The following is a 15600-nucleotide window of genomic DNA, read 5'->3' as shown; positions in this document are numbered from 1 at the left end:
TTTCTCCATTATGCTACTTATTTTTCAATAGTCTGAGCTCCTTTAGGATATATGCCATGTTTTAGTCATTTCGGTATCATCAGAATCTAGAGCAATACTTGCCATTTGGAAGATATTTAGTAAATTTTTGAATTAGTTTTTAGAAGTCAGGCAAATTCTTAGTAAGTCTAGATTCCTAACAAAGCTGAAGGCATCATGCTACCAGACTTCAAACTATACCACAGGGCTATAGTAACCAAACAGCATGGTACTGGTACAAAAACAGACACATAGACCAATAGAACAGAATAGAGAACCCAGAAATGAGACAGCACACCTACAACTATCTGGTCTTCAAAAACCTGACAAAAATAAGCAATGGGGAAAGGATTCCTTATTCAATAAATGGTGCTGGAATAACTGGTTAGCTATATACAGAAGATTGAAACTGGACCTCTTCCTTACACCATATACAAAAATTAACTCAAGGTAGATTAAGGACTTAAATTTAAAACCCCAAAGTATAAAAACTCTGAAAGATAACTTAAGCAATACCATTCAGGATATAGACAAGGAAAAAGATTTTGTGATGAAGCCACCAAAAGCAGTTGCAACAAAAGTGAAAATTGATAAATGGGATCTAATTAAGCTAAAGAGTTCTACATAGCAAAATAAACTATCAACAGAGTAAACAGACAACCTACAAAATGGGAGAAAATTTTTGCAAACTATGTGTTTGACAAAGGTCTAATGTCCAGCATTTATAAGAAAATTAAACAAATTTACAAGAAAAAAAAGATCTTATTAAAAAGTGGTCAAAGGACATGAATGGACACTTTTCAAAAGAAGACATACATGCAGCCAACAATCATGTGGAAAGAAGCTCAGAATCACAGATCATTAGAGAAATACAAATCAAAACCACAGTGAGATACCATGTCGCACCAGTCAGAATGGCTATTATTAAAAAATAAAAAATAAAACAGATGCTGGCAAAGTTGTGGAGAAAAAGGAACACTTATACACTGTTGGTGGGAGTGTAAATTAGTTCATTTATTGTGGCCAATAGTGTGGTGATTCCTCAAAGACCTAAGGACAAAAATACAATTAGACCCAGCAATCCTATTACTGGTATATACCCAAAGGAATATAAATTATTCTATTATAAAGACACATGCACATGTATATTCGTTGCAGCACTATTCACAATATCAAAGACATAGAATCAACCTAAATGCCCATCAATAATAGACTGGATAAAGAAAATGTGGTACAGATACACCATGGAATACTATGCAGCCATAAGAAAAGAATGAGATCATGTCCTTTGCAGGGAGACAGATGGAACTGGAGGCCCTTATCCTTAGCAAACTAACACAGGAACAGAAAACCAAGTACTGCATGTTCTCACTTATAAGTGGGAGCTAAATGATGAGAACACATGGACACATAAAGGGGAACAACACACACGGTGGCCCATTGGAGGGTGGAGGGTGAGAGGAGGGAGAGGATCAGGAAAAATAACTAATGGGTACTAGGCTTAATACCTGGGAGATAAAATAATCTGTAAAACAAACCCCCATGACAAAAGTGTACCTATGTAAAAAACCTGTACATGTACTCCTGAACTTAAAATAAAAGTTAAAAAGAAATCCAGATTCCTGGCTTCTAAAAAATTGGAAGATTTTGTCAAAACTAGACAGACTTAAATTCCTCTGTTGTAGCAATAAACAGAAGCTGTTTTCTAAGGGCTAGGCACTCTCCAGTTTGCTGCACTCCCCACCAATGCCTCTCATATTACTCCCATCTGATGTAACTAATTTAAGGTAACCCCTGGCCTCTGAGCATTTTTCATTTTGTGATACAAATTATAGCATCAATTACAGATGAGAGTTGAATTCAGTTTTAATAATGGTTTATTCCATCCTTGAGATGCTATGATTCTAAGTACCATTTTCAAACACAAAGTAATCTCGAGCAGCAAAGGAACCTGGATAGCTTCCATTTTTAGCTTCTTTCTAAACCAGCAGAATTCAAGACATTATTAACTATTTGGCCTTTTAGGAAAGTCAGTTGAAATACAAATTTATAAGGATGCATTTGGTAGAAGAGCCAACTCCAGAAAGTAATGTAAACTCTATTCCTGTGTTGACCAATATGTAATTTCGTATGTATCTGACAAAAGAAGCTGAATCTGAGAAGACAATTCTAATTGTTTCTGATTGCATTATGCAAATAGTTTCAATAGATCTGCTAGTCTATTGAACTTACTATTTCACCAGTTGATGTGACTCTAAAATGCCCTTGCTCTTTGGGAAATTTCTTTTTCTTCCTTCCTTCCTTTTCATCTTTCCTTCCTTTCTTTCTTTCTTTCTTTTTCTTTGTGTAAACGTCAGCTAGAATTTCTATAGACAGGATTAAAAGTCTGGGAAAAAATCTGAGCTTTTAGTGTGGCATAATAAAAATAGTACTAAATTATAAGAGCAGGGTGATCATAAACAGCAGCCCATCACCTTTATATTACCCATAGTCCTTTACATAGTATTCTACTCATAGTTGTGGTTAATGAATCTACTGAATAAATGCATACTCTAAGAGCCAGACGAAATAGTCTTCCCAAGTAGTCAAATATCTTGCCTTCTGGTGATGTCTCAGATTCTTTTATGTACAGAAGATTTGTTTTACATAGTGTTCACCTGGTATATATTTTTCCATTTTTAAAACTGTTAATCTTTCAGCATCCTCATAGTTTAGGTAAGTTCCTGTAAGTAGCATATATCTGGATTTTTCAAAAATCCATTGTGATCTGTGTATTTTAACAGAGTTTAGTCTACTTATATATGGCTACTAATAACTATGGATTTGCTTTAACAGTTTGTACTTCCTATTTACATTGCATTAAAAATATATTTCTCCTTCATTTCTCTTTTCTGTTGGATTAGGTTTTCTTTTTCTATTTTTCTCTCTACCAGCTTAGAAGATATTCATTCTTTTCTATTCTTTTAATAAGAATATTTGACTTAAAATATAAAGTTAATAAAAAGCTCTCCCTACCCCTAAGCAAACAAATGAATAAATAGCTTAAACTCATTTTAATTCTGATCACTTTGCTGCATATCTTACCTTTAATTTTTGCCTAATATTGTAGATCAATCTTATTTTTAAATCGACAGAGTAGTGATTATTTGCTTATTACGTCTCTCTCCTATCAGAAATATGACACTGCTGCATCCCATTTACAATAATGTTTAACACATAGTACTTAATACGTATCTTTGGACTAATGAATCAATAAAATACTAGGTTTTTTTTTTCTTTTTTTACTGCTAATGCTTGGTGACATTTAGTCACATGCTTAGTAATATCTTTTTTCCTCATTTTTCTTTTTGCATCTTACTTTTTCATGGCTTACTTTTTTTCAAATATATAATTTAAGGTATATAGCTTAAATTTTATAGTGTTTATACTTTAAACTTTTTATTTTGAAATAGTTACAGATTCACAAAAAGTTACAAAAATAGTACAGAAGGGTCACGTGCTCATGTGACACTGCTGAATCCTTTTTTACAACACATAGTACTTAATACATATTTTTGGACTGAATAAATAAATCCATTTTTTAAAAAATCATGTTTGTTAATATTTACTCTTCCTTCCTTCTTCCCTCCTTCTCTCTTTCTCTACTTTTTTTCTCTTTCTCTTTTCCTCCCTCCATCCTTTCCTTCCTTTTCTCTTTATTTTCCTTTCTTTCCAGGGTGTCAGTCTGTTGTCCAGGCTGGAGTCCTGTGGTACCATCAGGGCTCACTGCACCCTCAACCTCCCCGGGCTCAGGTGATCAATCCTCAATCCTCCCACCTCAGCCTCTTGAGTAGCTGGGGTTACAGGTGCACACTACCACACTCAGCTAATTTTTGTATTTTTTTGTAGAGATGGGTTTTTGCCATGTTTCTTAGGCTGGTCTCGAATTCCTGCAAGTGATCTGCCCACCTCAGTCTTCCAAAGTGCTGCAATTACAGGTGTAAGCTACCATGCCCAGACTACTCACATGTTTATCAATATCTTTTCTCCCCATTTTTCTTTGACCTTTACCCAATTTCCCCCAATGGTTATATCCTACCCCAACCAGGAAATTTGTGCACTAGGTGTATATATTTATATGCTGTTTTATCACGTGTGAATTCATGTATTAACTACCCCAATTAAGATACATTCCAGGCCGGGCGCGGTGGCTCACACCTGTAATCCCAGCACTTTGGGAGGCTGAGGTGGGCGCATCACCTGAGGTCAGGAGTTCGAGACCAGACTGCCCAACATGGTGAAACCCCGTCTCTACTAAAAATACAAAAAATTAGCCGGGCGTGGTGGCAGGCACCTGTAATTGCAGCTATTCAGGTGGCTGAAGCTGGAGAATCGCTTGAACCCGGGAAGTGGAGGTTGCAGTGAGCCGAGATCATGCCATTGTCCTCTAGCCTGGGCAACAAGAGTGAAACTCCATCTCAAAAACAAACAAACAAACAAGCAAAACCCCCAAAAAAACAGATATATTCTATCACTACAAAGACCATCCTCACGCCCTCCTACCCCCAACTTTACTCCACCTTATCTAATTGCTGGCAACTACTAATCTGTTCTCATCTCTATAATTTTGTCATTTTGAGAATGTACAAATGGAATCACACATCACACAGTATGTGACCTTTAGGTATTAGATTTTTTTTTTATCCATCATAATGCTCTTGAGATCCATTCACATTATTGTGTGAATAAGAAAATAAGAAACTTTTTTTTTTTTTTTGCTGTGTAGTATTTCATAGTATGGATGTGTTGCAATTTCTTAAACCATTCAACTATTGAGGGGCATTTTGGTTATTTTTAGCTTTGGGCTGTTAAAGTAAGGCTGTTATGAATATATTTATGTACATGTTTTTGTGAATCGAGGTTTTCATTTCTCTGGGGATGAATGCCCAGGAGTGTGATTGCTGAGTTGTATGGTAAGTGTTTAATTTTATAAGAAATTGCCCAATTATATTCCAGACTGGCTGTACCATTTTACATTCTTGTGTCCATATATCTAAGTATAGATTTATATGTTTTATATATTGATGTTTTCTTTTTCTAAGAATTCATATATTTATTCCATCTGTACAGACAGGACTTATTTGTACTCATCCTTCTTAAGAGGGCTTTCTATGAATTCAAAGGGGATTGAGGGTTGTGACCTAAGCCTGAAGTCACGCCAGCTGTTTTAACATTAGGGGGCTCTCTGAGCCCAGAAACTATGTGACTCTTGCAGATGCCCTACATACACTGCCTTGGTGGACTTGGGTAGGAAAGGGAAGAATTCCCTGGGTTACCAGGCAAAGTTACTCTCTTTCCACTCTTTCCCCAAATTGGAAGGAGTCTCTCTCCATGTGGGCTGCCCTGAGTTAGGGAAGGGGTCATATGGGCACTCCCATGGCCACTATCACTGGCACTGCACAAGGTCACACCTGAAGCCTTACAGACCAGCATAGTACTGGGGCTCACCCAAGGCCTGCAGCTACCACTCCCTGACTGCTGCTGATGTTTTTGCAAGGCCCAAGACCACTTCAGTCAACAGTTGGTGAATTCTGCCTGGACTGGGTCTATTCCATCAGGCCAGCAGATTCCCTTCCAGCTCAAGGTGACTTTAGAAATGCTGACTAGAAGCAAAGACCTGGAATCTGGGCTTCAAGAATTTACCTGGTGCTTTATTTTACTGTGGCTGACCTAGTACCCAAGTTGTAAGACGTCGTTCTCTGTACTCTTCCTTCTCTTTCCCTCAAGTGGAAGGAGTCTCTCCTGGAGCTGTACTGCCTGAATTGGAGGAGGTGATGCAGGCAGTCTCTTGGGCTCTGGTGTTGCACTGAGTTGCACACAAAGTCCAGTGCTTCTGAGATCAGCAAAGCAGCAGGGCTTGCCCTAGGACTGTGGTCCTTGTGGCATGACTGCTACTCAAATTTATTCTGGGTCCCAGGCCACTTCAGTTAGCCAGTGGTGTAGCTGGCTGTGACTTGGGTTCCTCCCAACGGGGCACAGAATTTCCCTGTGGGCCAGGCCTGGTCTGAAGGCTCCTGTCCTGGGTGCCAGCAGAATTCTGCCCTTTGCTATGTTTCACTGTGATATGACAGTACCGAGTCCCACTCTTGCTTTGCTCTCTCTCCCTTAAGCACAGATTTTCTCTCCATGCTCTGCTGCTTGGGTTTGAGGGAGGGATGGTGCATGCAATGCAAGACCGTCTTTTCTATCCTCTTCAATTCCTCTCTCCTTAATAGTATGTTCAGATCAGGCACTGTGATCACTCTAATTGTTTTGGCTCCTACGAAGGTGTTTTCTTGAATGAATAGTTGTTCAATCTGGTGTTCCTGTAGGAAACAATCACACGAGGGCTCTATTTGTCCATCTTGTTCCACTTCCTCCTAAGGAATCATGCAGTTTTATCAAATCTGGAAAAGTTTTGTTATTAATTCTTTGAATATTTTTTATTCCAATTTTTTCTATTCTCTTTTCCTGAAAAATACCATTAAAATAAATTAGAACATTTGGTCCTATTCTCCCTATCTACTTTTAAAGTCTTTTTAAATATTCTTTACTTCCTTATTTCTCTTTGTGAACTCCAGATATTTCTGTATTCCAGTTCACTAGTTATATTTCCAACTATATCTGAATTACTATTTAATCCAGTCATGGAGTTTATTTTAATGACTACAGTTTACATTGGTAGAAATTCCATTTGGTAATTTCAAAGATATTTTTCTTTTCCTTTTCCATGCTTTCTTATTCATTGCTTAAAAATTTCCAATTCCCATTTATGATTTTATTAATTTAAACTTCCCTCTTATCTCTCTTTCTCTCTCTCTATATATATGGTCAACTTTTATATTGAAGTGGTGTCATTGTCTGGGGTAATAACCGAGGCTCATTACCCCACCGCCTCAGAAAACAAGGATGCAGACACACCAGAGTGAGGTTAAGAGTGGAAGTTTAATAGGTGAAAGAAAAAGAAGAGCTCTCTTACTACAGAGAAGGGTCCCAGAGAAAATGGGTTGCTGGTTCTGCGGCAGAATGCAGGAGATTTTACAGATGAGCTTGAGGAGGTGGTGTCTGACTTACGCACAAGATTGATTGGACCAGGTGTGCCATTTGCATAGCATGTGAAAATCTGGCCACCTCCCCCAATTTTACTATGCAGATGGGTTCTCTACCTGGATGGAGCTATGTTGCTTGTTCCTTATTGTACAGGTGGTGACAAAAGGGAAGATGGAGCCTCCATGTTCAACATACCTAGCTTCCAGGTAGCCCCTTTTTATTGGCACGGCTGCTGGCATTCACCCATGCAAGTTTCCAGCTTGCTTTTCTACTTTTGCGACTTGATTTTTCAGGCTGCTCTTTGTTAGAAAAGAAATGATTTGGGGGCTGCTTTTTATTAAAAGGGAAGCCTTGCGGAGGACTCCTTTTACCCTCACTATCTTCCTAAATAATTTCTTTCTAGCTCCTATATCAATATCACCTGAAGTTATTGGGTGTTTAATGTTTTTGTTTAGTGCCTACTGACTCTCACCCATGTCAATTTGTTTCCTTGTAAGTTTTTGCAATTCTGAATTTTGATTTCATCATTACATTTCTCTGTGGACATCCCGTGAAGCCTGGGTTGAAGGTGTATACCTCCATAGGTTTTCTGCTTACTTCTGCCTGGTGTCTCAGGGTCAATTTTATTTGTTTAGAGTTTCATACTACGGAATAGTATACAATAAAATCTCTAGTCTAATTCCATGATTCTGAGTTCTTAAAGAAAAAGTTTTCACCATCTGTAACTCAAAACAAGATGTACAAACTTCACTGTTGTCTATATATAGGTGAATTTTTCTTAAGACAGTCTTTTATACAGTCAGGCCTTATGAGCATGTTCTCAGTTTCACCATGAGAGAGCTTAAGTATTAGTCGGTTTTCCCAAAGTTGACTTAAAACCTATGTCCCCAAGTTGTTGCGACTGGAAATTTTTCTCTCCACCTCATGGCTTTATTGTCACTATTTTAATTTGCTGTTTTATTTTGGGGGGGAGGTTAATTCTTTGCTTTAGGACTCTTGTAGTTTCCCTTTATTTCTTGTGCACTCAGTCTTTCATGCAAGATTTACTTTATCTAGGTTTTTAGTGTGTGTGTGTGGAATAAAGAGTTTAATAGACAAGAGGCCAGCCATGACACATGGAAGACAAAGTTGTTACTCAACTCAATCTCCACAAAAATTCAAAGGCTAGGGTTTCTCAAGGATGGTAGGCCAGGGAGTCCGCTTATGTGTGGGGCCACAGGACAGGTCCAAGATTGCGGCAGGCAGGAGGGTCAGGGAGGTGGCTGCTCCAGTTGGAGACACTGGTTGTCAGAAATGCAAAAACCTGAAAAGACATCTCAAAAGGCCAATCTTAGATTCTACAATAGTGATGTTATCTGCAGGAGTAATTGTAGAAGTTACATGTCTTGTGACCTCAGGAATAATGGCTGGTAATCATTTATCTCTACACCTTAGCAGAATTGGCTCCACTCATCCTCCTAACCTGATGCCCTTTCATTAGTTTTATCAATGCAGCTGAATTTTGTCGAAGGCCTATTATCATTTAAACTATAAACTAAATGTTTCCCAAAGTTAGCTTGGCCTAAGCCTAGAAATGAGCAAAGACAGCCAGCCAGTGAGGCTAGAAGCAAGATAGGGTCAGCCATGTAGGATTTATCTCACTGTCATAATTTTGCAAAGGTGGTTTCAATCCCTCCCTTTGGATTTCATAACACCTTATTCTTAAGGTGTGGGCTATGCAGATGGGAAAAGGCCTAGACTACTCCGGCTTCTTCCTGCTGACAGGTGGAGTGGTGGGGATAGCAGTTGGCTCCAGGGGAATAGGAGTGAAACTGCTGCTTTGCAGCTGTCTGCCTGTACTCACGGGTGCCTGTCAAGGCTTGCATGACAAGCACGTTAGCACTCTCATCCACAGTTTGGCACAGCACTTAAGTGAACAGCGGACTATAAGTTAATGAGTAGGTTGTTAGAAAGACAGATTGGGATAAGCAGGAAAGAGTAGATTAAAATATACTGCCCCATATCTTTTTAGTCAGTTTCCTAGTCCTGAAACTAGATCAGTTCAGTTAAACAGCTGTTTCCCATATCAGGAGATGGCACTGCAGATGGGCTAGGCCTCTACATGTGATGAAGGCAAACTGATTTTTAATAAGAGGCATGTCTATGGAAACAGAAGAAAAACAAAGGTTAATGTTATCCAGGTATAGGGTAAAGCTTTTTCAGGTTATCTAGACTAACATGTTATTGGAAATCAAAAATTGTATAGGTAATTTTTATATTTAAGTTTTATACTGAACTTCAATGGTCCTTTGGAAGCTTTTATATTTTTTTTTCTATATTACTCAGAATTTTAATAGCCACCATACTACAAACATACTACAAACATTTGGAGTTTTCCCCTGCAGATAAATTTTTTACGAGATATCTCAAAACATGACTCACTACTGTTTTAGTCAAGTACTATATGTGTTGAATTTTTAAAAAGTATTCCATCTTATTTTAAGTGACATGTTATTACTTCATTTTAGAAACACGGTTCTGCTTAGCACATCAACATAAGAATCAAGAAGTTACTATTGCCACAAACAATTTTCTAAGGGGAAATGAGAATACCCACCAAAGTGAGGCCTACCTACAAAAATGTACTCCTTGTAATTTTATTCCAAATAGCTAAAGACTCAATGCTTTGGACTTTTCTCTACTGGTACCTTGATTAACTCATAGAGATACAGAATAATATCTGTATCACAAGGGACAGTTAAAATTGTTTAGAGATAATTGAATCAAGTTTTGTAACATACTTTTTGGGAATTGGGTAGCAAATCACCTTTTAAGAATTATTAGTGATGTACCCAATATTCCAAATTATTTGCTTTTTTAATGTTTTAAATGAATTAGAGTAGGATTCAAGGTTATCTTAAAATGTCAGTCTCACTCATGTGCTTCTGATATGCTTACCTGAGCAGAAGGAAAGGGACTGAGCTATATATATATTACCTGGGTAATTGTGTACAACCCTGGGGCTGCTCAGGAGAGTGTGTAAATATTATTTTTATTTGAATTGTGAAGGAGAATTCTATTGAAAACCATTGGTCTAACCCAGAACATTCATTTTACAGATACAGAAACTTAAGACCCTGTGAGAGATCTCACAGCATAAGTTAGTGACCAAGATGAAATTTTAATTCAGGTATTTTAAGTTATACTCCAGTATACTTTCTACTATACCACAATGAGAGTATTTTCATAACATCTCAATGGAAGATAGAGTGCCACTTGGTTATATCAGGCATTCATATTTTTCTCGCTGCATTAAAGCATGCTTTCTTTCTATCAGATTAAAACTGACAGAGATGAAACAGTTTTGAGCTGATTTCCTTGGGTTGGCTCCAGGGCCTCTAATCTGCATTTCATCATGATACAAGCACATGTTTCCATCACTGGTACACTCATCTGCATCAGCCGGGATGTTAATCACATGCTAACCCAATTTCCTCTATGAATTTATTACTTACCCTTCATTTAAGTTCATGAAACCTAACATGAGCCCCAAATAAGCATAACATCCTTAACAAGAAGATCTCAGCTCAAGAACCATGCCCAGTAGGCAACATAACCTAAGGATGAAGGCTTAGGAGTGGTAGGGAGAAAAAAATCAGTCTTGCAACAATACCTTGGGGACCCTCCGCAAAAGAAGATTATAATAAATTTTGATAGGTTACATGGTACAAGCTGAAATATATGAGCAAGTCATGATTTGGCAACAAAATACAGTCCTTGTTTTAACTCTGTGCAGCTTGGTTGTACCAAATTGATCCATGATTTCCAAAATTAGAGGTACAGGCTTCAGAAAAGAGGGGAAGATGGTGGAGTGCATGGAAGGCAAAGGGAAGCTATAATGGGAAGGCATTTTGGAAGCAAAATCTAAATGCAAATTGGTTGTTAGAGAAACTATTCAGATCCATCTGGTGGCTGCATGTGATGAATACTACAAATCCCATCAATGGATATTCATTTTGGCAATGGCAAAGGAAAGTAAAATAGAACAAGTCAGGCCACCAGAGTATGGATGTTGGACTCAAACCAACTTGGATCAGAGTATGGATGTTGGACTCTTGCAAATGTGCAGCAAACACTCATCCCATGTTTTAGCCTAGTAATCATGAAAAGAGGAGTTTTTTAGTTAAGAAAATGTAAGAAGAAGAAGTGTCAGAGACATAAAAACTACATTACATAACTGACGGGGGAAATGTTTCTTTGTTTGCTGAGCTTCCAGATTGTCTGTCTATATTGATTTATTCATTCATTCCACCTACATCTGTTCCTAAGCACCTGTTATATGTCAGGCACAGTACCAGGCACTCAGGATACAAGATGATAGAACTACATTCCAGCCCTCAGAGAACTCTCAGTCTGGTGGGGGAAGTAGATGATAAACAAATACAATAAAGTTATACAGATAAGAACTAAAATATATCAATAATGAGCTATGCATTTACTACTTGCCAGCTCCTGTTTTATGTAATTTACACATGTTACCTCATTTAATTCTCATAAACAGCCTATCAGGTAAGTATAATTATTTTTACCCATTTTATGATGGGAAAACCAAGGAGTAGAGAGGCTAAGTATCTTAACCAATGTCACATAGCTAGTAAACGGCAGAGCTGGGATGTGAACCCAGGAAATCTGGCTTTTGAACCCAAGCTCTGAACTATTATGATATGCTTTCTCTTGAACTAAAAGATAATGTGAAATATCAGTCTATCTATGGTAAGGTGGAAGAACCTCACAGTGATAATAGTGCTGTTCATAAAACAGGGAAGCTTTTTCTGGGGAGAAGATCCCCGAGCTAGGTCTTGAAAAAGATATTCTGGAGATGTATAGCATGGGGGCAACCAGGCAGAGGAGGAAGCATGAACAAAGTTATTGGAACTTGAAATAGAACACCATATTTGTTCTCGGAGATCCGGGAAGCCCCACATGGCTGCACAATAGAGTTGAAGAGTTAAGTAACAGAGAATGACCGGGAAAATGAATTAGGGGCAAAGGGGACCAGATCATAAGGAACTTTGTGTGTACATCAAGAATTCCAAGTTTATTCTCAGTTTAAGGGAGGGCCCTTGTAGGGTGTAAGCAAGACAGAGACAGATTAAATGTGCCTTTTTATAGAAGTACTGAGTCATGGTGTAAAGGTATGATTGGGAAAAGGTGTTGGGGGCTGGGGAGTGATAAACAAGACTGAAAGAAAAGGGAACAGTTAAAGAACATTTGGAAACAATACAGGATGAACATCACGTGGATAGCAAAATCAGACAAGGACAAACACCAAAAAGAAAACTATAAGCCAATATCCCTGATTAACATAGATGCAGAAATCTTCACAAAATACTAGCAAACCAAATTAAACAATACATTAAAAAGATCATTTACCATGATCAAATGGGATTCATTCCAGGGATGCAAAGATGGTTCAACATATGCTAATCAATGAACATGATAAATCACATTAATAGAATCAAGGACAAAAACCATATGATTATTTCAATAGATGCTGAAAAAGCATTTGGTAGAATTCAGCATTGCATTATTACAAAAGTGCTCAACATGTTGGTTTTAGAAGAAATATACCTTAACACAATAAAGTCCATATATGACAAATTCACAGCTAACATCATAATGAACAGGGAAAAGTTGAAAGCTTTTCCTCTAATATCTGGAACAAGACAAGGATGCCCACTTTCACCGCTTTTATTCAGCATAGTACTTGAAGTTCTAGCCAGAGCAATTAGGCAGGAGAAAGAAATAAATGAAATAAATTTCCATACAAATTGGGAAAAAGGAAGCCAAATTGTTTCTGTTTGCAGATAACATCATGATATATACGTATAGAAAACTCTGAAGACTCCACCAAAAGACTGTTAGAAGTAATAAGTTTTGTAAAGTTGTAGGATATAAAATCAACATATAATATTGGTAGCATTTCAATATGCCAATAATGAACTATCTAGAAAAGAAATCAAGAAAAGCAATCCCATTTATAATAGTTACCAAAAAATACCTAGAAATAAATTAGCCAAAGAGGTAAAAAAAGAATCCCTACAATTAAAACTATAAAATCATGAAAAAAAATGGAAGTAGACACAAATAAATGGAAAGATAGGCCACGTTCATGAATTGGGAAAATTAATACTGTTAACAATGTCCATATTACCCAAATCAATCTACAGACTCAATGCAATTCCTATCAAAGTACCAATGACATTCTTTTTTTCTTTTCTTTTTGAGACAGTCTTGCCTTGTTGCCCAGGCTAGAATGCAATGGCATGAACTCGGCTCACTGCAACCTCTGCTCCCGGGTTCAAATGATTCTCCTGCCTCAGCCTCCTGAGGAGCTGGGATTACAGGCACTGCCACCACACCCAGTTATTTTTTTATTTTTAGTAGAGATGGGGTTTCACCATGTTGGCCAGGCTGGTCTTGAACTCCTGACCTTGTGATCCACCCGCCTTGGCCTTCAAAAGTGCTGGGATTACAGGTATGAGCCACTGCACCCAGCCCAATGACATTCTTCACAGAAATAGAAATAAAAAGAACCTTAAAATTCATGCGAAAATGCAAAAGACCCTGGATAACCAAAGCAATCTTGAGGAAAAATAAAGCTGGGGCATCATATTACCTGACTTCAAAATATATTACAAAACTATAGTGCCAAAATAGCATGCTATTGGCATAAAAACTGAGATATAGACCAGTGGAACAGTATACAGAACCCAGAAATAAATCCATGTATTTATAGCCAGCTGATTTTTAACAAAGGTGCGAAAATACATATTGGGGAAAGGCCAGTCTTGCAATAAGTGGCGCTGAGAAAACTAGACATCCATATGCAGAAGAAAGAAAACCTTATCTCTCACCATACACAAAAATCAACTCTAAATGGATTAAAGACTTAAATGTAAAAATCCCAGACTATGAAACTACTAGAAGAAAACACAGGGGAAATATTTCATAAAATCAAACAGGGCAAGGATTGTTAAAATACGACTTCAAAAGCAATAATAGACAAATTCGATTATGTCAAACTAATGAGCTACTGCACAGCAAAGAAAACAATCAGTAAAGTGAAGAGACCAACCTACAGAATGGGAGAAAGTATCTGCAAGCTATATGTCTGATGGGTTAATATGTAGAATTTATAAGGAACTTCAGCTCAATAGCCAAAAAGCAACTAATCAGGTTTAAAATGGGCAAAAGACTTAAATAGATATTTTCCAAGAGAAGACATAAAAATGGGCCAGACACTGTGGCTCATGCCTGTAATCCCAGCACTTTGGGAGGTTGAGGTGGGTGGATCACGAGGTCAGGAGTTCAAGACCAGGCTGGTCAACATAGTGAAACCCCATCTCTACTAAAAATACAAAAATTAGCTGGGTGTGGTGGTGGGCGCCTGTAATCCCAGCTACTCTGGAAGGCTGAGGCAGGAAAATTACTTGAACCCGGGAGGCATATGTGGTGAGCCGAGACCGCACCATTGCACTCCAGCCTGGGCGACAGAGCGAGACTGTCTCAAAAATTTAAAAGAATAAATAAATATAAAAATAAAAAAGAAAAGAAAGAAAGAAGACATACAAATGCCCCACAGATACATGAAAAAAATGATCAAAAAAATCATCAGGGAAATGCACATTAAAACCATCATGAGATATCATCTCATCCCAGTTAGAATGGTTATTACCAAAAAGATGAAAAATAACAAATGCCATTGAGGATGTAGAGAAAGGGGAACTTTTAGGTACTGTTGGTGGGAATGTAAATAGTAGAGCCATTATGGAAAATAGTATAGGGGTTCCTCAAAAAATTAAAAATAGAACTACTATATGATCCAGCAGTTCCACTACTAGGCATATATCCAAAGGAAATGAAATCAGTATTTTGAAGAGATATCTGCACCTCCGTGTTTATTACAGTGTTACTCACAATAGCCAAGATATGAAATTAACCTAAATGCCCATCTACAGATAAATGGATTAAGAAAATGTGACTATATATAAATATACATATTTATGTATACATATGTGTATATATATACATACACACTATGAAATATTATTCAGTCATAAAAAATAACATTCTGTCATTTTTGGCAATGTAGATGAACCTGGAGGACATTATGTTAGGTTATGAGTTGGGAAATAACTCATGCATAGAAAGACAAAAATCTTATAATCTCATTACTATGTAGAATCTTAAAAAGTTAATTTTATAGAAGTAGAGAGTAGAATAGTGGGGAGGGTGTAGTGGAGACCAGGAGAGATTGCTCAAGGGTACAAATTTACAGATAGATAGGAAAAACAAGTTCTGGTGGTGCTTTTCTTTTCTTTTATTCCTCCTTCTTGGACTTCAGGTTCTTGTGTTCTATTACACAGTAGGGTGACTACAACTAATAACAATGTAGTGTATATTTCAAGTTAGCTAGAAGAGAAGATTTTGAATGTTATCACCACAAAGAAATGATAAATATTTAAGGTGATT

General features: G+C 37.4%; 1 protein-coding gene across 6 annotated transcripts in view; it reads right to left on the bottom strand.

Annotated features, from left to right (window-relative positions):
- DAB1 (DAB adaptor protein 1) overlaps positions 1–15600 on the bottom strand; it is a 1250774-nt gene that overhangs the window by 708814 nt on the left and 526360 nt on the right. The gene's annotated exons all lie outside the window — the stretch shown is intronic.

The sequence above is a fragment of the Pan paniscus genome, chromosome 1 (genome assembly GCF_029289425.2).
Source record: "Pan paniscus chromosome 1, NHGRI_mPanPan1-v2.0_pri, whole genome shotgun sequence".
Taxonomy (NCBI): domain Eukaryota; kingdom Metazoa; phylum Chordata; class Mammalia; order Primates; family Hominidae; genus Pan; species Pan paniscus.
This window is presented reverse-complemented; position numbering and strand designations above follow the sequence as displayed.